The sequence below is a fragment of the Melospiza georgiana genome, chromosome 7 (assembly GCF_028018845.1).
Source record: "Melospiza georgiana isolate bMelGeo1 chromosome 7, bMelGeo1.pri, whole genome shotgun sequence".
NCBI lineage: Eukaryota > Metazoa > Chordata > Aves > Passeriformes > Passerellidae > Melospiza > Melospiza georgiana.
The window spans coordinates 17,979,444-18,003,339 of NC_080436.1; the positions used below are offsets into that span (position 1 = coordinate 17,979,444).

The 23,896-nt window shown below is 40.2% G+C and overlaps 1 protein-coding gene across 4 annotated transcripts in view; it reads left to right on the forward strand.

Moving 5' to 3' along the window:
• The first annotated feature begins 12,725 nt into the window (after window positions 1-12,725).
• Window positions 12,726-23,896, forward strand: part of SESTD1 (SEC14 and spectrin domain containing 1) — a 50,709-nt gene continuing 39,538 nt past the window's right edge. Inside the window, exons 1-3 of one of the 4 annotated variants that reach the window (XM_058027657.1) lie at window positions 12,726-12,824; window positions 15,855-15,917; window positions 16,593-16,695. The gene's annotated coding sequence lies outside the window, so the exon portion shown is untranslated. Of the gene's footprint in view, window positions 12,825-13,087; window positions 13,115-15,854; window positions 15,918-16,592; window positions 16,696-23,896 lie in introns of those variants that run through there. The other 3 variants (XM_058027658.1, XM_058027659.1, XM_058027660.1) reach the window with 3 other exon arrangements.

Sequence of the window (23,896 nt, forward strand, 5' to 3'; positions counted from 1 at the left end):
TTATATTTTCAAGTTCCAGGGTATAAATTTAAGCTGGTGTATATTAGAGACTTCTAAACTTAGAACCTATATATTTTTGCTGTCAGTAAAAACCTGACAGAATGGTTATACTTCCCCATCTTCATAAACATGGTATTTCCTAAAATATTAGGAAAGTTTCATTTCTTTTGCAGTTAACTTTTGATACTAAGCTCTAATAAATACTCAGAAATGTTTGAGAAATTCCATATACTGCAAAACATCATTGAATCTTCAAATTTGTTCTCACTTAGATTATATGAGCTGATACCTCTCCTCTAACTACAGCTTGAACACATGCTCTAGCTGTTTCTAACACATACAAGGTCATCAATTGCCTCACTCTTGTTCACAGCATGCAGAATTATGTTAAATGCCTCTGCCATACCCAAAAGAGTGGCTTATCTTTCAGTGAGATTTTATGTCTAAAATGAGGCACCAGAAGTGATTGGCAATTTGAGATCAATTTGTGTGAGCAGGCTACATTCCTCCCCTCTACTTTCCTCTAAGGTCAGGGATGCAGTTGGTAAAGGTGCTTATAATGCACCTTCCTCATTCTCAGTGTGGGTGCTTGGCAGGATATTCCTCACAGGGATCTCTGATGGCTTTATATGCTTTCTCGCTCTTACTCTGAGATGTTCTGGAGTTATTAATTTTGAGCCATAAGGCTTGGCTCATTTGTTCTGGCTTTCCTTTTAAGAGGGGAAGGAATCATGAACTGTAGTCTTTTCTGTGAACCCTGGGTACTAGATATTCTTTGTGGGAAAAATTAAATAGCTTTAACTTTCATTTTTGCAATCTGAAATGGCTGACAGGACATGGTAGTTACCATCCTTAAACTATGTTAAATTTCACAAAATAGGAGAAAGAAATCTGCAATTTAACAGAACTAACTGGTAGTTCAGGTATGATTTTTAAAAGATACTACACCTACTATTGACATAACTTATTTTTCATTTCAATATGCATGACTTGCTGCATTACTAATGCATGAAAATATACCTTGTTTTTTCTTAGACAGGTAAAATTTTTCTTAACACTCCTATCTGTAGTCTCTGCCTACTTAATGTTTAAGCCCCAACATACTAACTTCACATTGTGGTTTTTCAGTGATCCTCAAGATATTAATTTGCAAACTGTATTTCTGTAGGTCTCTGCCATGTACTAATCTCTCAGTGGAAATGCTTGTCTGTTATTTAGCTCACCATACTTTTCTAGACCACTTTCCAATGCTGAAGTTTCTAAGTGATCAACTGTTACTTCCAGTAATACAAAAATAGCATGTCATTACCATTTAGCACCAACTGCAAGGATTTAATTTTAAACCATTACTCCTTTCCCTGACTGAAGAAATGCCTCTGCAATAATTTTTAACCTTTCATCAGCATAATTGCTAAATAATTAACAATGGTTAAATTATGAGAACCTGAGAGATTTGAAAATTATTACTGAAGTATGTATTTCACCAAAGCAACGACCTATATGCATCTACTTCAAAATAAAAGCAAACTATAATTACTAGCAGCAGCAGCAGCATTAAGTCTTTTTATGTGCTTATTCCCAAGTCAGCTGCCTTTGGTCCTGTGTTAGGGCATAAACCCATCTCACTGCACAGGACTACTGTGTGCTGAGGCTGAGCTCTCCTTCTCCAAGGTTATCTCATAATGCTTTGCAATGCCTTCATTTCCATTAATACAAATTAGTTATTCCACAGAATAAGCCATGGAAAACAATGTAAAGGCTCTACAATACCTTTCTAATTTTATAGCAGATATTATTTCCTTTCTTCTATTAGCTGAGCTGATTTGCATCTGCATGCTGAGCTTTTCTTCAGTTTCTCCAGTCCCATCAATGAGCTCCATGTGCTGATTTTGGATCTGCCTTTTGTACCCCATTTAGGAGCTGACAGTCCTCAGTCTCTCCCTCCTGTCCCAGCTCTGTGAGTCATCGGGATTCACTCTCTCCTTTGTCTCCTAACTTGGGTTGAAAGCTGCACAGTCTGCTGCCATCCTGCTGACCCACTAATCTGGCTTCCAACAATGTATGTCCTCTCCTGCCCTTTGTTGCAGGCACTCCCATTCATTCTCCACTCTCCACAATGTCAACGTTTCTCCTGCAGCTCTGTGTAACAAGGGGAAGAACAGGAGATATTTGCTGGTGGGGGTAGGAGAAACCATGGGAGCATGAATGTGTAGCATAAATCTGTCAGAAGCCTGGCTGATCCCTAAATGATTTATTTTTTCAGGTCCTTCCCAAGTTCATCCTTTGGGTAAATGTTTGTATTCCAAGCAGTTTTTGGTAAAATCATGGAAAGTTCACAGTGAATTTCACTCACTATTTTGAGAGTGTGGATATATCTTATATTTAATCACATACCTGCATCTCCCCTGTCCACAATATTCTTTCCAGTCTGGTAGTGCTTCTGGTGGTGAATGTGACTCGACAGCTATAACTACCCTTTGAATTGCAATTCCCAATTTCAGTTTCATCCAAGCATCTCAACAGCCACTTCTTTCTTTCTGCATTCTTCCATATATTACAGTGCCATTCATATTCACTCAATTTCTTTTATTCCTGAGGTTTTAGAGGAAGTGGTGGCAGAGAGCTTTTGTTTTGTTTTTTTCTGTTAGAGGTTCCAAGTACACAGTCTGCTGAACTATCAGTAGTGTCTATACAATTCTAATGACCCTTCACTCCTGTCACTTTATTTATGCCTTTGAGCTGTTTAAATCAGAGGCACCTGGATGGAAACAAAGCCAAGTGGCTGCCTGAGCCGTTTTTACAAATAAAAGTAATGTGTCTGGTGCTTCAACTAAATCCCCACCACTTCCTCCCAGAGCATTTAGCACAAGGGTGTTCAGCAGGCTTTGGCTTTGTTGAACACCTGCTCAGAAAATCTGCTGACTCCCAGAGGCCCCAGGAGCACAGCAGCCCCTCCATGCTTGCTTTTGAAAATGTTGGTCTAACACCAGCACAGCGCTGTGATCCTCTCCCACAAAGTCCTCTAAATGCAAATTTTAATCAACGCCATTTCCTCATAAATCAGTCCCTCTAGCTTTGTAATTATCAGCACCAGCTCTGGATTGTCATTACACTTCTCATACTGATGTCCAGATTGAAAGTGATATCTTCCTGTGCTGCACAGGAAAGGATTATCACTGCTCTATCAGGGCTGCTCTATCAGGGATCTGAGAATAGGATATGAAGCTGATTAGCACACCTTCCTCTCTCCTGTGCACAAGGTTCCACCACTGCAGTTCTCCTGCTGTAATGCTATATATTTTTTATTCCTCATTTGAAACAACCCAAATAAACAAAATCTTCATTAAGCTTGTGCATCACTTTCATTTATAGCTATTTTAATGGAAGTTGAACCATCATCAGCCTTATTTTATTGTGCAGTTCACAAGTAATATGGCCATAATTGCTGTTTCCCTTTCCTCCTGTGCTAACATTTTTGCAGTCTCCTACTTTTTCTGAGCAACTGAAAACCTCTAGGTCAATAAAAAGAAAGTGATTTTTTGCTGGAATGACATACAGATGCCTAAGTTTTCAAAACCACTATAAAATAATTTCCCTCTAGAGCAAAAAAAGATGTGAAATTTGTTGGCTAGAAAGTGCATATACTGTTTCATAGCTAGAATTAAAAAAAAAGGTATGATTTTTATATTATAATTATTTGGAAGATAATTGTGTGCATCCTGTTTTCATGACCAATATACAGAGCTGCTTTATTGATTTAATTATGTCAAAATAAAATGCTTCTATTAGATTGTTTAGTTTCCTTATGATTGGATGTAACTTGGTTATAACTATTATATATATATTATTGGTGGTGGTTTTTTTTTAATATAATAATGAAAATGAGAATATGGTCTCATTAAAAAGCACAATCCTTTTACTGCAACAAATGGTAAATAGTTTGCATCTTTTATAAAATTTATTTCCAATTCTTTTAACAGAGAGTCTTAAATAGATTTTTGTGAAGTGGTGAGAAAAATCTATCCTTTTGCATTTAAACCTGAAATTAGAAATGGCGATTATATTTTTAACAGATTGTATAGTAATTCAGCACTTAGGATACTGTAGTTTGTTAACAATTTTGGGAGCCATACTCTGCCAGGGAAGCCTAAAAAAGTAATTGAAAAAATGCATGGTGGCCACAGATTAAAATAAAGATATTAGTTAATATGCAGAACAGGAAAAACTTTACATTTATTCAAGGGGGGAAATTTTAAAGCTTAATCTGGATTAAACCCAAATACAATTTTTTATTTACCAAGTATGACAAAAATGATGCTTAGGGAGGGTTTTATTTGTTTTCTGTTTTGCTTTGCTGCAGATTAACTGCTGTGAAAGTTCCAAACTGCATATCCACGTCCTGCTCCCTGTGAGAAGCAGAGAAATGCCACACATTTTCAGTAGTCATCTGAGAGGGATCCTACACGCTGGCTCTGGGAAGTAAACTGCCTTTGGTTAGAACAGCTTGGGTCTGGACTCAAATGGATGCTTTACAGAGCAGAGGTATCCAAAGACAGGTTTGTTGGTTTGACTCATCTTTCATTCAGCTCGTTGTGCTGTTCCAAAAGAGTGCTGATAAATGGAAATCTGCTTTTTAGTCTTATATAATTTGTATACTTATATGATTTATAGGTGATCTAAAGTTCAAAACTGCCAGTGGAGCTACAGAAATGCTTGAGAGGAACAGGGCTCCTTGTCACCAGAGGAAACCTATACAAGATTTGCACTCTGGTGCAGATATTTTACTGAAACAAGCAACTTCATATACATAAGTAGTCAACTTCAAACAAGAACACTAATTGTACTGATGAGGCTCAGCAGGACTGAAACAAGAATTATGAAAAGACTTTTCTTCCTGTTCTATCAAAAATGGTTTAATTTCTTACAATGGGTTGAAAATTACAAAGAATGAAGGAAGGAGTTGTACATAACTTCAGGGTAATGTTTGTGCAACTGAAAAATGCTGGTTGATGTCAAAGCATTTCTGTGTTACTAAATATCACAGCTTAGGTGTAACCTGCCGCATTCTGGCAGAGGCTGACATGTCCAAAAACTGGAATATTGGAGGACCCCTGAACTTTTCTGTCGCATCAGGGTGAAACCCTTTGAAGAATGGCACAGAAGCAGCTTAGAAAACCTTGGCTAATCAAACTTGTCAGCCAGCAGGAAAATGCTTGAAGAGAAGGATTGATAGCAGGAAAGGCACAATGGACCGATTGAGTTCTGTGAGGGAAGGGCATTTATGACTTACCAGGAAGGATTTACTTTTTAACTCAGGCTAGATTTTGATGAATATTTCCTTTGATGGAAGTGCTGGATAAATCAACTTTGTAGGGAGGAAAAGAAGCTGGTTTTGATCTTAGTTATTTCTCCAGCCTAGCTCACTGTGTGACGGCACAAATTAAAATGCATAACAAAAAGCAGTGGCAAGAAGGGCAGGTGAAAGAGGTGAAAGTGAAATTAGAGCTTATCAAAGTCTGTCTGAGCTGGCCCCCCAGGTTTAGAGAGACATGTACCAACAGAGGCATGGGCAGGCAGAATGGGTGCATTGAGAGCCCTTTGAGCAAACCCAGAGCGTGCTTGGTAGGAGGGAGAGGCAGGGAGGAAACCTAAACAGAGAAATAAATGCTTAATGAAGTTTCTGCTGTTAGCAGGAGGCCAAGCTGAGCAGGCTGCTTGCTTCCCTCATGGCGCAACACTGAAGTGTAGACTCCAGGCACTAGGCAGGCCAGCAAGTCTGAGTCCAGAAAAGGGCTCCATTCAGCTAGAGAGGCGCTGAGGAGGGTTTATAGAAAAGTGGGCACTTGCACTGGTGGCAACAACCTGCAGGCTCAGGGACCTCCTTCCGTGAGGGCTCGTAGGTGGCCAGGCAGTGAAAACATCTGGGGCCTGCTTATCCTAAAGAAGGTTTAAAACAGACTGGTTTGGACTGCATAAGCTTAGCATGCTCGTGAATTTTAAGAAGGAAGGTTCATCAGGACAATTTGCTGCTATGTCAGGATAAAGAAAACTGAGAGTTTAATTCATAGTACATTGTGTTTTCAATCTGCTCAATGGTACATGGGAAGAATATGAGGGATTTTAACTATCTTCTCTTTAGAAAGGATCATTTGCTGATACAAAATTTGCTATGAGTCTCTAAGGGAAGTGAGTTTTATTTTTTTTTTACATATAGAAATGTAAATTTCCACATTTTGCAAAATTTTATGTAGAGTAACTTAGTATATGATAATATTCTTTAACAATATTTGTTTTTATCAAAGGTTTTCAGTATTACCTTATTAAGTAAAAATTGTTGCATGATTTTACTAATCTCTGCCCTATTTTCTTCTCTCTCAGTATGAGCTGTTCTGAAATTATGTTCATGTACTAGAAGACAAAGTGCCAAGTACCTAATTTAGTACTCAGCAGTTGCATCCAAATTTCAGTTATTGTATAACACCAAATACTCTAAAGATGACATGCTCAAGAAATACTTGCCTCAGACTGGAAAATTATTAGCACTTTGGATTAGATAGTATTGCTCAAATTCCATTTAAATTGCACTTTATTCTCAAGGTGGCCTGAATGACTTTAACAACCTGTTTGTGACCTCCATGACTAAGATAACTATTGCAGCCTGACTGCCCACAATTGTGCAGAAAAAAAAGATACAGGAAGAGTTTTACAAACTACTTGTGAACAAATGCAAAAAACCCCAACAGTACAAGGATCAATCAGTGGGATTTTAAAACACCTATGTGGATTAGAAACATGTACTGTGATTAGGCTCCCAGGGCTTTTGGATGTGTTTGAAAATCCTTGCCATTTTGACAAAGATTTCAGAAATAATTTGTTAAGGATAAACATACTTCATTATATTTGAAATGACCCTTTCAAAATGCATTAAAGAAAAGTTTGCACACAAAAGTTTTGATAAATCAGTGAGAAATATACTCCATGCATTCTGAGATGTTTTATTTATTAATTACGGCTACAGTATAATTACTTTCTTTGGAAAAATAGTTGGATTTTTAGCCATGATATTCTCTCTGTCAGAAGAGAATTTCTGATTCTGGGTGAACATTGAATATTGAGTAATTGAACATCAAATAACACTGAATCTCTATAAAATAAGCTCTTTTTGACACAAAGGGTTACAATTTAAAGCTTCTACATGAACATAATAAACTATGAAGTCAGGTAGCTCTAAGGACATCTATACAGATACAGAGAAGAATTTTAATCAGCTCAGCAGCTCACTCCTAAAAATTACTTTTCTCTGAAAGTGAAGAGCTCTGCCTCTTATTACCTCTAAAAATAGCTCATATTATTTATCCTCTTTCAATTCACTTTTGCTAACAATGATTGTGATTAGTGTTAGTGTATAACCTAGCCTTGAAGCATGTTGTTGTTTGAAATGTAAGAAAATCAAGCCATATGAAGAGGAACCTATGCAGAACCTTTACTTATTTGTATAAATGAATAGTTTTTGTCAATGTAGAAAGAAGATTTATTTAGGCTTAGAGAAAAGGCTATTATTGGGAAACTCCTTTCAGTTTATCCTGTTTCCAAACTCTCCCCTTATGGCCCTCTAAATAAATGTAGAGATGAGGGTTTTTTTCTCAAGAAGGTTCTAGGTAACATCACCATGTCAAAACTGTGCTAAAATGTAGAATTACACAATAATGCACACAAAAATTGTAAAGCTGTCTTTGTCTTCCCCTATTCTAAGACCACACAAAGTAACAGGTACAGTACAGGACACCCAATTCGCAATCCCTGACCAACATTGCCATCTAACCTCTTTTATGCTGTGAGCATTTTGCTAATAGTTAATTTTGAAGCTGGAAATGAAATGTAAATCTGATGTAAGCAGAAATGGTGGTGGTACTGAGTGTGGCTGCCTCTGCAGTGCTAATACACTCCATGGCTGAAGAGCAAGGTAGCTGCAGGGAGATGGTGATCGAGTCTCGTTAGAAAAATCCCAGTTCTTTCATTTTTTGTGGTGCAAGCAGAAGAATGCATCATGGAGCTGCAGATATGGTTCCAGGAGAATATTAGATGCTTTGCAGTGGAGTCATTCCAAATGCCATTGACTACCAGCTCTCTCTCTGTTTTACTTCTACAGTGAGCATTTCAGAGTCACGTCTTCTCACATCTGCTATGCCTCATGTGATAACAAGTATGGTAAGTACAGCTCCTCTTCTTCAGCAAACACCAGCAGTAATCCCTGATCAGATTGAGCCATTGGGAGACAGAGAATGCTGCAGACATCCCACCAAACCTGCTCAGTGGTGCGGCACAAGCACCTAACAGAACAAGAAAATTGGTCCTCGTGTCCTTCCCCGGTGGCCACAAACATGACCTGAGACGTGCCCATCTCCATTCTGCTGCTGTGTACCTTCTAGGATCCCTGCCCTTGTATCCCAGGCCATGGTTGTGCCCACAGGGGAAGCACATGAGAAGTGACTTTCTTGTTATGTCAGGTGCTGTGCAGAAAGGAAGGCATTCCCCCTTGTATCAAAAATGCTCAGGGTCTACTGCCAGCCATAAACCATTTTCACTTTGCAAGATTAAATAAATCTGTAGGGAAAATATGTAAATTTCATATTTAAGAAATCTGAGCAACAAAATACTAAGCACAGATAGCTTTGCTTACTTTTAAATATTTCTCAGGAAATGCAGGCTTTAAGCTTCTATTTAATTTTATACAAGACCAAATTATGAAGACTGTATTTCACAGAAAATAAAAAGTAACTAAAAAAAGTAACAAAGTCACTGCTGAGTTTGCTGCAGGAAGCGCAATCCAACAGCCTCCAGTACTTGGAAGGACATGATGAGATCAGGGGATACTTTATTCTTTCTACCTGAGCATTAAGAAGTGCATGAAAAAAACCCACAAAACACTCCAGATTCTTCAGAATCTTCAAAGTTTCATAATGCTGTCTCATTACAGGCATATCATTCATACCTTTATAAAATGAAGGGTTTATCTTTTTTATATATAATTGAACTGAAGAACTTCAAAATCATGATGAAGCTTTTAAAATATCGTTTTACACACCCTCTGATATGTACAATAAGACATAGATCCTTCAAAACCTGCTAGTGCTGCCTCCACAGAGTGCCAGGCTTTCAGCCTGTGCCAGCCAGTAAACAAAATCTCATGGGTTTGGGCTATTTGGGACTCGAGTTTCAAATTCTATTAAGAGCACAATTTAAGGCTTTGTTGTAATTGTTTCAGGAGAAACAATCACTCCTCAGTTCAGGATTAAAACCTAGTATTTGTGTTTAAAGGGGCATTTCAAATCTCACCGCTAATAGGTGAATGTGGCTTACCTTCAGAAGCCAGTGAATGGTAGGTCATGTACTGAATTCCACAGATCTTTTGTTTGTTTCTGTGATGTTTTGAGTGTGCACTGAATGCTTGTATTTTTCTGTCACTTTCACTTCCCAAACCTCCTGATATGTTTATCCTCATAGAAGGGGCTTTTTTCACTGTTTTTCCAACATGAATCTGGCTGTATTACAAGTACATAAGGTTTTAAAGTGGTACATGCCTCTCCTTACCTGTGAGTATGATGATACCATCTTGTCATGATCAGAAAGCTCCATATGGAAAACATTCCACAGCTTTTATTTACAATTCATTGCTGCCAGTCTTTACTTACCCCACTGCATGTAGTTATTTGCTTACTCTCAGTATATACCTTTTATGAACTGGTCTGCTCTGCAAGTTACATCTCTTGCCAACACACTGGATACCACTGGCTTACATTAACTTAACTGCTCACATTCATTTTCGTGCTACAAGTGAAATCAATTGCGTGTCTCTTGCAGGGAGATGTGGATGCAAATAGCAAGCAAGGTAAATCATTCCAGGTGGAGGATTTCCAGCCCACCAGGTGCAAGGCTATGCCTGGCAGCACCTCCCTTGCCCAGGGGCAAGTGGAGCAAGAGGGAAGGTGTATCACAGGCCTGTGGGGTGCTACACAAGGTGGCCAGTGTCACATTTGTGTGACCAGTGCCACCATAAGTTGGTGTCCAGTAGAAGTGTATGGGGGTTTTGTTTGTTTTTCTTTGAAGGCTGATTTTTCTAGAAGTGCAACGATTGAAGCTGGAAGCAGTAACTCTGTTGTGAGAGCTCTGCTCTGCCTTGTAACAAAGGCTCTGTTGTGCTGGCACGCAGCACAGTGCCCAAAGCTCGGGATGTTTTCAACCTATTTGCTTTCATTTGTGTCTGGCACAGCTGCTGGAGAATAACACCATATATTAAGGGTCATTTTAATCAAATGGATCCTTGATACTCTGATTTCTTCCTACTGGCAGTTTGCATGGAAAGGCAATTAACTACGACTCTAAACTGATGGCATGACCTTAAAAAAATTAATTGTGTCAGATTCTGTCCTGGCAACTCATTCAGAAGAGTATGCATGGAAAACAAAAGTCAGAAAACCTGTTGCAATATCTTTATATCTAAACTAGCATATCTCCAACCAGAGTACAAATGAGTGACTTTTGGGTATTCCTCTCTTATGGAAGGCACTGCAAGTATTCTGTCCCTCCTCTGCAGGAGAAGCCTTTTTCTGGCCTTAAGAAAAGATTCCAGTTAGCACCAGAAAAATGGAGAAATAGGGTTTATGTCCTTTTGGCCTGAATTCCTTTCCCTCTCCCTTCTCTTTTCGCTCTCCCACTCTTCTCCTCTCCCAAAAGTAACCATAAGAAAATTTATTAGTATTAATGAGTTCATGTATACTGAAAATTTGAGATCTACAAGGCAAAGCAAAACCACCCACTCTATAGTATAGGCTATGTGATAGGAATATCAGTGTAATAACTGCATATAGAGAACATTACAGAGTGTAATAACATAACAGAGTGTAATGACTGCACTGTGGAGGATCTTAGACATGTGAAATAAGAAAGAGAAATAAGAAAGAGAATTCATGTATGACAATCAGCTGTAGTTTTTTCTTTGTTGATTTTTGTCTTTCTCCTTTTAAAGATATGTCAGTGATTCCCACTGAGCTTTCACATGTGTTGGGCAACAGATCACTTACCTAGTGTTCTGAATTACTATTTGTCCTTCAGTCAGAGCTTACAAAGATGCAGCCTGAGGGATCTTAAGTAAATATTGATGAATAGTGAAAGCTTCTATTATCTCAACTTTTGCCCACAAGTATGCAATAAGCACTAATGGGGAAGAGTGATCTAAAAGTTCTGTCTGGCACATTCTTAAATCATTAGTGAACACACTTAAAATATTGCTAAAGTTTTCCTCTTTTCATAAAGTAAAAATTAATTTATTTGGTTCTGTAAAGCAATTACTTTTGTTGAGAAGCTGATGAAGGTAATTTATCTCTGTTTATCTCTACAGGTTGTGAAAGAAGTAATTTTGCCTTTCCTCTTTCTTTGCTGCTGCTGTTTTAAGTATTCTTCCAGGAAAGAGAGGCCCAACAGAGAAGGTATGTTCTCAAGGCCGCCAGGCCTCATCTGAAAATGTGAATGACAATATCTTCAGCTCGTGCATGTCCAGTGGGTGGTGTTGCTGAGAGAGGGACAGCTTTGGGAGTGAACAGCAGCCAGGGATGAGCTCAGCGCCACAGGCGAGCCCCGATGGTGACGGTGAGGGCGATGGCTGCAGCAGATGCTGGCTGGACAGCAACCAGGAAAGGCGGTGAACAGAGGTGGTTCTGCAAACTCTTGTTTTGAGGGAACAGACGAAGCAGTTGCAGACATTGTGGGACAGTTTTCATACTCAGAATGAGATTCAGTAAATTATATTCAACTGCTCTGGAAAAACCAGGAGCAAAATTATGATTAAGATAGAGTTTGCAGAAGCCAATTTTTTTAAGAGCCATTAGGTTACCTAATGATGTATTCAGCTAGGAGATTCAAGACTCCAATCTATCCTAGAGTGGTTAGGGTGAATGCAAGGCAAGTGTCCCAGCCAGCTTTCTTCACAGAATTTCTTTCTGCATTTTTGCTTCTATTATTTTAATCTTGGCATTACAGAGTTTTAGGGTGTTTGTCCAGGAGCTAAGACAGCTAATAATGGGTTATTATCTGCCATCGGAGGGGAAACAAAATACACACGTCAGTGCTGAATTGGACTAAATGATCCTCGTGGGTCCCTTCCAAGTCAGGGTATTCTGTGATTACATTCAGGATATTCTGCGATACTGTGGGTGTTGAAGCGTTGGTGTTGAACGGCCCTGGGGCAGCCGACACCTGCCCGAGGCACTCGCAGCGTTCACCTGGGAGCCGCTGGGCTCGGATTGAGCACGCACAGCGCGTCTCTCCACAGAGCAGAGCGGCAGTACTGTTATTTTAACGCGGCTGCCAGCGCCGCCAACTCGGCAGTCGGACGGACCGCCGCTGGTCCCACGCTGGGTGTTTATCCCGGCCGGCCGTAGCTGCGGGGTCGGGCCGGGCGGGGCGGCGGCCCGCGGGCGCATTGCTCGGCCGGGCCGCATTGTGTGCCGGCGGCCGGGCCGGGGCGGGGCGGCTCGGGCCGAGCGGCCGCGGCGGCTCCGCGCGGGGCGGGCGGGCGGCTCCGCGCCCGGGGCGGGGGCGGCGCTGAGCGGGGCAGCGGAGCGGGGGCGGGCCCGCCAGCGCCCGGCGCTCGCCGTCTCCTTGCCGACGGAGGAGGGGTCGGAGCCGCCCCCGTCCCCAGGGGCTGCCGCCGGGCTAGCGAGGCGGTGCGAGGCGGCCGAGGTTCGCCGCCGCAGCCCGGCCGGAGCGGGCGGGTCCAGGCTCCGCCCCGCGTCCTCCCAGCCCGGGCACCCGCAGCGCCGCATCGGGTGAGTACCGCGCTCCGGAGCGGCTCTGCCCCGGCCCCAGCCCCGCGGAGGGCGGCGCAGGCCCTGCGGCCTGGCCGCGCTTTGTTCCCGGGCGGGGCGCTCCGCTCCGCTCCGCTCTGCCGTGCGGCCGCGGCTCCGGCTCTCCCGGGCGGCGGCGGCGGCGGCGGGGCCGTGCTGCAGAGCGGCCCCGGCTGCGAGCTCGCCCCGCTGCCGCTCGCTGCCCCGCCGTGCGCGCCTCTCGCCTGCCGGGGCACGGCGCTCGCTGCGGCCCGGGGGAACCCGCGCAACAGGTTCGGGCATTGTTCGAGCCGCCGCGACGGACGTGGCGGCGGGGGGGCTGCCCGGGGGGCTCCCGAGAGGCCGCCGCCGAGGGAATGTTTGCCTTTGTGCGGGCGCCGCCGCGGGTGTCGCGGCAGGCCCGGCCGGGAAGGAGAGGGCTGCGGGCGAGGGGAGGCAGCCGGGGGCGGGATTGGCTCCCGGCGGGGATTTTGGGGTGCGGGGCCGCCGGTCCGTCCGGCGGGCTGGGGACGAGTCACGGCCGTGTCACTGCCGCCGCATCGGGCGCTCCTGGGTTTCTGGAAGCGCTGCCTGGTCGGGAAGCTGATTCACTGCTGAAGACGTGGTTGCTCATGGCTGTGGTTACCCTTTCTTTGATTTTTCACACGTCTATTGTCCAGCAGTTTTGTCCTCCCCCCCTCAATTGCAGTGTCCTTTGCTACCCCCTAACAGAGCTTTTTAGCCCGGCAATTCTACGAAGGAGCTGATCTAAAGCATTGTTTTTGCTCAAGAATTTAAACGAGTGTGTGGAAGCAAGAGTGGAAACAATTAGGGGACAGTGGTTCCTTATTTTTTTGACTTTTTTTAAGTTTTATAATAGCACAATTGATGAGGTTTATGTGGGTATGTATTAATAGATGCTTTTGTCTGTTGCTCTCTCGTCTTTCTACATCCCAAAGGAAATACTGGTCCTCTCCATTTTTAGTATTGCAGTGTCTGCAGTGTCCTCACAATTGGATCCTGATTTTGTTCATGCATTAAAATTCACAGTGATGAGGAAGTACTGGGTTTTTCCCCCTTTTCTCCCTTCCGTGACATTGCCTGCTAAGATTCAGTGTTTTGTAAATAATGAATACTGTTACTACTTTATAGGATTACTGGTAGTTATTAATTACTGTGCTAATAAGGGTTCCCCTTTATCTGAATACGAGCATTTATAGTCCTAATACCATTGTCTGTACCAAGCAGAAACTGAAGAGAGAAAAGGGGGAAGGTGGACTGTAGAATAGAGCTGAAGCTTGCTCAGAGAGGCCTATGGCTTGCTGAGGTGCTGGTCATACCTTGCTCTTTCAGGAGAAAAGCAGCGAGGCAGGGCACTGGACCAGGCTGCTCAGGGAGATTGTGGAATCTTCCTCTCTGGAGACATCAAACCCCCTGCCTGGGCTGGGTCAGCACCAGCAGTCACCCGGGAATGTGTCCAAATGGGGTTCCATTAGAACCATTCAAATAGATGATCTCCAGAGGTCCCTTCCAATCTTAATAATCCTGTGATTCTGTGAAAATCTTCCACCAAAACTAAGAGTAATTACAATGTGGTATTAGGGGTGGATTTTCGGATTTTGCACAATTCTTCATTGATTGCTGCTTGAGGAGTGCTGTAAAATCATCTCAGCTGACTGTTTTTCCTGGAGTAGTTTACTAATCGATGATATTTTGTTTGAAGTTTAATTGATCAGTAACATCAGTTTTCCTAGAAGTACAATTTAAAAAATAAAATATATGCATTTTTAAATTTGTAGGCTGTAATTTTAAATTGGCTATGGATTCAAATTTCTCAGTTAAGATTATGTAAACAAGGGAAATTCACATAGTTCCGTCATTTTCTGTCAATAAAATAAAGGAGTCAGGTGAATTTCAGCTCAGTTTCAGTTGGCTGTTGCTTGAGAGTGGCAGTAGGAAGGGAAACCAGAGGAATTTCTGTTCTTTAATACAAGACTTTAATACAGTGCTACCTAATTGTCAAGAATCTTTAGGAATAGATTATTAAGAGGAACATCTTTATTCCCCAGTGATGATGGGTGGGGAAATACAGAACACCTTCAATAGGCAGCTTCTGATAAAGTAGGCAGAGTCTATCCTGGAAATGATGTTGCAGGATTTCCAGTGTGAATGTACTGAAGCTGTCTCAAGGACTTGCTGTTTGTATTTTTGTTCCCAATCTATAGGTGTGTCCTCTTGCCTTCTCTCCCATCTTTTTGAGGCTGACTAGAAAATTTCCATTAATAGGAGGGCATTTTTAATTTAAAATTTACTGTGAGTTAGATTACTCTAATAGCTGATCTATCAGGATTACTGTAAAACCAGTGAAGTGTGTTTGTCATCTTGACTTTGCCTTTTACACAGCATACACTAATTTGAACTTCTGGGGTTTTGTTGTTGGTTTTCATTTCATGGGTGGAATTTGATCGAGTTACAAGGTTTCCTGCAAGTCTTACAACATGTGCTGAGGTTTAACGTTTGAAGCTTATATGTTAATTCCACATCTTCTAATACAAAGAGAGACTATTTATATTTTCTTACTGAAATTATACTTTGCCTTTTAAAATTTTATAGCAGTGAGTACCTTTGTAGAAATACCTTCTTCCTCTTCACAAAACATCTACTAACACTGTTGTATTTTCAATTTAGCATAAAACTTCGTGTAGGTTACCTCTGATTGAAAGCATACCACAGGGATTCTGGTTCTTGTTACTTTCCCACTGCTTCCGGTGCTGCCTCAGGAGCATTGCCTGCTAACTATAAACAATGTTGATGTCTGCCATATGTTTTGGTAGAAAGTGCAGGATTCCTGCTGTCCCACTGAACTGAAATGCCTAGCTTACTCGTATTTGTGAATATACAGCAGAAATGTTGACTCCCCTATCATATAGCTCTGTAAGAAACTCTTGTTTTCAATCTCCAAGGAAATAAAGTTTTAGATTGAGTAGCAAAATCAAAAAATATGGTCAAATACTTTTTCATTTAAATTTACAGAACCTGGGATCTGGAGCTCAAACTTGTAACCCTAGCAGACAGTTTTGCATTCCAGTACCAATGGTAAGTAAGATAGGTCTCTTCCAAAAATAAATCTTTATAATTTTCATACATTATATTTGGTTCTTATGAAGCTTTGATACTGATGGATATACTGCCTAGAACAACATCTTTGCAGCTGGTTTTGTAGAAACTTAATTAGGCTTTAACTCATGCCTTCCTTAATTTACCTGCTTTACTTTGTTTTCATTTTGTGGCTTCTAAAAAGTCTTTAAAAGGCACTATAACATAAACAAAAGTGATAATAAAGTTAAATTCCATTGTTTGGCCATGAAGCTCACAGTGCAGCTTGTGTTCCTATGTCTCTACATAGTGGTAGTGTCTCACAAGGGGAGGAGTGGCTGCAGATGTGTTAGGGGGTGTTTAAGCATAAGACTGGAGATAAGTGAATTCTACTTTTAAGAGGGTTCTTGGTAGTGGGTGAGAGTAAGGAAAGAAGTTTTAATAGCATCAAGGTAATTGCTGCTCTGATGGTGTTGATAAGCTTGTGCTGGAAGATAAATGAGGGACTTGGGAGCCTTGATTGAGCAAGTAGAAAATTGTGTTGGCAAAGCTTTTTGCTCTTCAGACTAAATAAGAGTGAGAGATTTTTGAAGTGAGGGTAACCTTACAGCAGATGCTAAACTCAGCAAGGAAGCAAGTGAAAATCAATCTGGAGTGTTGTTTTCCTGTTTCCAGGTGAGAAGATGAACTGCTGCATTTTGGACAAGCTGAAGTTTGGAATGCTGGGACGTAAAGAACCCATTAAGAAGGAAATTACAGTAGTTGAGAGGAGATGAAGGTATGACTTAGGGCTTTGCAGAAACAGTAATTCAAGGGAGATAGATGTACTAAGTATGTGAGAATTCAGAGATCACTTCCTATGATGTTGGCAGAGTGGTATTTGAGATGTGTTCTTAGTGAGGTATCATGAAGGATAGCTGTTGACCAGACCAAGTAAGGCCAAAGCAAAAATGTGTTCCAACAATAAGGTAAATGGGTTTGGTGTTAGCTTGATGTTTTTGTCACTAAATGATATCTATGGCTGAACTTGATACCTCAATGCAGGTCTCAATCTTTCTGATGGTGTTCTGTTTGCTAATTCTTTCATTTTGCATTCTCACTTATAATGGTATCATTGGAAAATGTATGAGTGTTGCATCTATGGAGGATGTTTCAGGCAACAGCTTAGTGAGCTTGATGGTATTTTCTCTGAAGCAAGTGACCATTTATATATTGGTTTATTGGTTTATTTTTGCTAGTGGAAGGCTACATGTTTTATTTTGAGGGGGTAGGAGAGAGGAAGAGTTGCTGTGATTACTGCAGGTGGTTGCTGTGGCTGGTTTGTGATTTGCAGTTGAAATGTTCAGAATTTTTGATCTGAGTGCAGAATTTTTAATCTCAGTACAAAAACTGAAGACATCCATGAAAGTTAAGATTTATTTCTCCTGTACCCACTAATTGAAGGATATCTTAGGTAATTATTTTTGCTTTGTAGAGCAGTGAATTAATGGATTTCTGAAATATGTGAATAAGGTATTTATTTACCAGATCTGGAATATTTCAGTCTCTTTTACTCTCATGTTTGGTTAACATTAGCAAAATTTTCAAGTTATTTATTTCTTATTGAGGGGATTTTTATTATTACCCTTACCATGGATACTTTGTGTATTGTGCAGTGAGGACATAAGAGTAATTTTTAATTTTATTTTTTTTAAGGCAGAGGAAATTGTTCAGGGTGTTTCAAGGTCTGCACAAAATCATACTCTTGAGCTGATAAATTTTTGGTCAGGTAGCAAACCCAGAGCTTTAGGGATTGTAAATGGACTTTTTATTAGCCCCTTCTTCATTGTCATCTTGTTTTGGTCAGTTTCCTCCACTCCAAAAGAAAGACTGCTTTTGTGTCTGCTGCACAAGGTGGCTTTCAGTGTAGGGGAGCATTTCTTTTTGCTTCCACTCAGTGGAGTGTCACTATGCTGAGCTTGGAGTTGAATCCTGGGGCCCTGAGCCACATGCAATTGTAACCAAGCCAAATGTGTGTATTGTTATGAAGTGGTAGATTGTTTTCTTATACAAGTATTGCAAAAAGAACAAGAAGTTCTAATCTTGCACCCCAGAGGAAAGTGTTTTTCGTTTGTTCCAGACTGCCAGCAGTTGCACTCATCAGTACAGCTGTTTGTCGTTTGACTTGGCTGCCCGTGGCCTGGACTGTCCAGTCTCATTCCACCCACTGTCCTAGTTCATTTTATGAACTACTGAAGGCATAGGAGCTTTCTGATCTTCCATCACAAACTGGCTTTGGACAGTTCCTTAAAGAGCTGGTGATAAGGTATTTATTTCTCCAAGCACTTGTGACTTGTATATTTATTTTGTTTTGTTTGTTGGGATGGTTTTGTGTTTGTTTGTTTTTTAAGAGGAGGGAGCTAGGGGAGGACTAGTTTTATTTTACTATCTGTAGGTTATTTTTCTTCTCCCCCTCATGAAGTATTTCTGTGGTAGAAGTTGCAATCCATGTGATTGTGTACTACTCCCATGTGACTTCTGATTAAGGAAAATTTTAAGACCTAAAAATCAGAATTTTCTTTTAATGAGTTTTAGCACAGTGTAATGAGGAAGAGAAAATATTTTGGCTATGCTTTGAGTATAGCATTTCAATTGACATATTGCTGTGTAAAAAGTGGTGGAAGAAGCAGCCTCTCAACTTGCATAATTTTCTGTATTCTGTGGTTACTTGATAGTGATGCAGCTTCTGCTGGTTTGGCTGCCTGTTGTAAGGGAAGGAGGGTATGAGGTAGATTGGTCTTCTGATGCAGGTGGGCAAGCTGTAGGGTTCTTCAGGAAGGTAAATGGTGTCTCTCTCTGTATGTGAGAGAGTGGCAAAATGTGGCAGGAATATTCCATGAGAGGGAATATAGAGAAGCATCCAAAACCTGTGGCTTGGTTTCTCTGCTCTTCTAGATTAAAGAGGTCTGAAAACTGCTGTAACTTAGCATAGGCCACGTGTGTGGCTTGGACTGAGGCTGGAAAGTGTTGGAAACTCGAGCAAGCTCGCACACCTTTGGTGTCTCCTGGTGCAGCATCGTTATGAATGTGTGCACGTGTTCCTTTGGGTTTGGGCGAGTTTGCCCTCTGCGCATGGCCAGTGAGTCCAAGGAGTGCAGTTCTTTGAGAGCAGAAGTGCCCATTGCTGCACAGGACCCTGTGGCTGGCCCTGTTCTGTGGAAAGACTGAGGTGTTGGTGTTGTCTCACAGCTGTGCATGCAGGTGTTATTGTGCATCCTGAGTTACATTGTTTCTGTGCTTGGTACTCTTCCTTTTTCTCCCCTCTGGCCCTTGCTTGAAGTCTGAGGAAAAGCTCTGCCTTTGTGTGAAATGAATAGCTGACTGTGATCAAAGTTAGAACTCAACACACAATGACTTTTTCTTCTCAGATGGCATAACCTCTTACTCACCTGTTCTCCATTTGCTGGTTTGCTATTCATTGTATTGCTCATCGCTTCCTTTTGTTGCTTGTCTTTTTATTTCACTTTTCACAGAATGTTGAGGGATTGAAAAAGGATGGGAAATGAATATGGAAGATGGGATAGATAGAGGAAGTAGTGAACAGACAGTTCTTTTGAATTCTATTATTAACTTTAGTTAGAAGACAAGATTTGAACTTTCAAATGAAAATGGAGTGGAATTGGAATTTTTCCAAGCTTAAATTTGTTGTGGCTGTGACAATGTGCTTTTGAATCATGGTCTAGCATGCTGTTTACCCCAGCTTTAACCCAAGTCAGAGCACATTTTCAGTGTGTTCTTTGAACTGCCATGGCAAGTTGCTGAGTTAGGGTACTAACAGTACATGTATAGTGGAAAGGGCATTGAGTGGTTGCATCTTGCTTTAGAGTTAAAGCACCTTACATACTCATGAAATCAGTCTGTGTTTTTTATTTTCTGACTTTAGTGTGAATTAGCAGGTTAAAGAAGATCAGAAATATTTTTTTTTGTGTACAATTTCAGACATAGTATAAAACTTCTGTAGGTTTTTCTGGATGGTTTTTACTGATAGTAAAAAAGTAAAAAATGTGGAAGTGGTTGAAAAGGCAAAAAATTTGATATTCCTTAAATATCTGAAGTTACCTTTTCTCCTGAGGCCTCTAATATTAAATATTTATTAGTGCTGCTCATAATATCTTAAAGAGTAAAAACCAAACACTGCATATGTGAGCTGATGTTTCTCTATCAGGTTTTATTGTTATTTTGCAACTGTCCAGCTGCATAGCTGAGTTCCAGGTGCTTTTTAATTGAAAACAGCATTAACTAATAAATATTTACAGCCTTTTTCTATTTTTGGGGCAGGTTTATGCTTCTCAAATTACCCTGGGGCATCAGCCCTGGAGACACCTTCGTTTGTAGTCTCTCTTTGTACAGCTTTGCTGTGGGAGAGATGACATCCTTTAATGTAGCTTTAAAGGAAGGAGAAATAATAATCTACATAGATAATTGTGATACTCAGCTTTCTCCCTGTCTTTTACATGTGGATTTTATTTTGTGGAACAGATGAACTAGTTTTAAGCTGATTCAGGGAAAAAGAGGGTAATGGCTTGTGGGTTCAAGTCAGTGTCTGAAAAAGCCTGTGTGCTGGCTTCAGAGAATGAAGATGTTAATTTTGATGGTCTGCAATTCAAAAGTTGATCTAAAAGAAAAAAGTGTTTTCATTCTACATGATTTGAGGCCTTTTTTCCTTTGGTACTTCAGAATGTCTATTGTTATTTGTGCTATTGTTTGTGCCTGGACTTGCAAGCTGCTACAGTTTTGAACCTAGCTGCCCATCTGCTCCTTGGTTATTTATAGGCAGATTTGTGGTCCTCCTTCTAATCCCTCAAGTCTTCAAAAACATTAATGAATTAAACATCACAATACTCTTGTAAAAAGAGAATTAAATGGAGAAACTGAATGGAGACTAAAAGAGGATAAATGACTTGCTGAAAGCCATATGTATATTTCATAGCAGAACAGAGAATAGAAACCAGATTCTTTTTTTCTTACTTGTAGTCCTGTGCTCAACAGACCAGCTACATGCTCTTGTGAGATACATGCTAAAGGAGTGAAGAAAGAACACGTTCTTTGAATCTTGCAACAGATGCTCATGTGCAGACTAACCCATCCCAAGACCTTGCACCATATATTGAGAGTATTAAAGGTTTCAGGTCTAACAGGCATGGATAAACATGTTAATATTAATTCTCATTAAGCCTGAATTTGTTTTGATTGTTAATGTTTTAGAACAGTGGTTTCTGCTGGGTTGCTTAGAAAGAAAACACCTGTTACCTGCAGGAGATCTCCTCTCTGACATCTTAGTTCCACTTGTCCAGTCAACCTGGCCCTCTTCCCCGTCCTTAATACACTTTTACAATGGCTGTAAACAGTGTCTGGACATTGGTTCTTATTTAATTTTTTAATTCAATGGCAGTGAAGATGGATAGCACAAATCGCAGGCAAAACTTTGCATTCATCAGAAATTTTGCACTTTGGTGAATTACACATAGTATTTATTATGTGTGAGTTCTTTTGATTTTTGGCTGGGTGGTTTTTTATTGTATTTTTGTTTGGTTTAGGTCATTGTTTGTTTTTGTTTAGTTTTTGTTATTGGAAGAACTTCCAAAATTTTAGATGTGTGGAGTAAAGCATTGTAATTTGCAGTTGTTCCAAAGTCTAGAAATGGTGGAGGATCCAGCCTACTAAATTGTGATTTGATTTCACATTGGAGTGCAGCCTGAAATATTGTTTTGCAACTTTTACCTGTTCTGTAATTTTGTTGAACTATTTGTTTACTATTTCCCAGTCTCTCCTTCATGTATACATGTTTCATGTTTGTATGTAAGAGAATTTTCTCCACAAATAGTATTAGTTTCTGCTTGTCAAGGGGATTAGAAGAGTTCTCTATTTCACTGGGATGCCTTTCAAAGATTTAGGTTTTAAATACAAATACTATGCAAATTTAGTGTTGCCACCTTCTTGTGGAAATCTTCAAAAGAATGAATACATTGTTGGAGGCTAACCATAACTATGTTGATTTAATAACCTGGAAGCCTATGTCATTCTAAACAAGTTCACTGAGGTTCTTCAAAGTGTATTGAATGAGTCCAGGAAACATGTTAAGTAAAAGAATTACAAGTTCTACAGTTTGCTATGTGGTATTTTATGGTATGATGGCAAAGTAGGTTCTAGGTGGGCACACAGCACTCTACATTGTTTCTGAAATTCAGCAAACAAAAGTAACCTCTTTATTTGTTTAATATTTGTAACATTTCAGCATATAAAAGTTACGTCTTTTGATTTGTAAGTGATGAAATGCAGCTTCCTGAAGTATTGCACTTTCCTCTCGTGAAATCTGTTCTCTTCAGTGCTTTTGTTTTTCTTCAGTAGCTTTTCTGTGTTTAATGAAACCAAATGGGTTTTTTATTGATGAATAGACACTGAATCTATTTCTTTCAGCTAAATAATGGTAAAATATTGAGGAAGAAGTCACTCTTTCCTCATGCTAAACTGAGAGCTTGATGGAAAATTTTAAGAGCGTGTCATTTTTCTTCTTCCAACAAACTGAAGACTTTGCATAAGTTTTGTAGGTCTAAATACATTGCAAAGGTGCAAAGCAGTGGACCTTTTCAAAACACCTTCAGTAGCTCCTATTGAAAAGTAGATGCCAGCTTTCTTGAAATGGTTTCACTTTCCGATATTAAAAAAGACATTTTATTTAATTTATCCTGAGACTCTTTCGACATCAAAAATAGAGAAGGATGCTAAGCCTGTTTTTTAAACTGAAGATTTTCTTTTTTTTCAGGTATGTTCTGATAACCAGCTGTGGTGGGAGTTTTCTTGTAGATGAAACCTATCAAAGCTCTCCCAGAAGAGAGGCAATTGTACCCTTCAGGAGTTTGTGGAACAAAGGCTAGGTGTTTGGAATTGCCAGCAGTTGTTCTGACTGGTCTGACTCACCTCCCTCCACTCTGAACAGAAAGCTTCCTTTGGTTCCAGGAAATACTGAATAAAAGAACTATTTTGATCTGTGGACAGTGCCACTACTGTGGCAGAAAGCCAAGCGATGCTTTCATATTAAATAAATAGGTCTTTTCAGAGCAGCAGAGAAACATGTTCCCTGGAGTCAGTGAGCTGATGCAGACTTTTGTTCCTGTGCGAAAGTACAAAGATAATGAAGTGTGTGTAGGTTTGAACTTCCTTTATTGATTATAATAAAGAGGCATGTGTAATAATTTGGAAATGTTACTTGGGGAGGATGGGGAAAAAAACATTTAGGTATGTGTTCCACATCTTGAAAAAGGGAAAATAAAGAGAACTGCTGAAGTTAAAAAGCTTACACAGAGTGGTTTGAGAGATAAAAATGACTGCCTGAGTAATTCTGGAATTTTGTGTTTTATGCAACAAATAACTACAAATCTTAGTCTAAAGCATACAGGAAGCTTTAATAGAATGTTTTTTTGAGTAGTTGTTCAAAGTGCAGGCTGTCATGGGACTCAGTTTCCTGAGAGAACTAAAAGTTGTTTGTTTCCTTCTGTAATACATGAAGTGTGAATTCTATATAATTGGCAAAAATTGCACTTCAATATGGAGATTTTGGAGTAAGAGGTGAGAATGAACATTGTGACACATTACACATTGGAATAGGAAGAGACAGTAAAAAGCTGTTGAAATGTTTTTTCTTTTTTATAGTAATATGATAGTTCTTTTTTTGTTTGTTATGAAGCTCATTGTTTTAACATGAAAAGGAATAACTATTTTACCTCAGGTTATTTGGATTTTTTTTTTTTTTTTTTTCCTAAATAGTTTATAGTTTTTGTTCCATTAACTTCCCCCATGCTAGGAAAAAAAGTTCTCTTTGTGTGCATTCTGGAATATCCAGAGGGAGAATTCCAGGTTGCAGTCTGATGCCCTGGGCCTGGAATGGGAAAAAAAAAATCGATTTTGATCTGTTTAAATTTTGACTGATATTGGCACATATC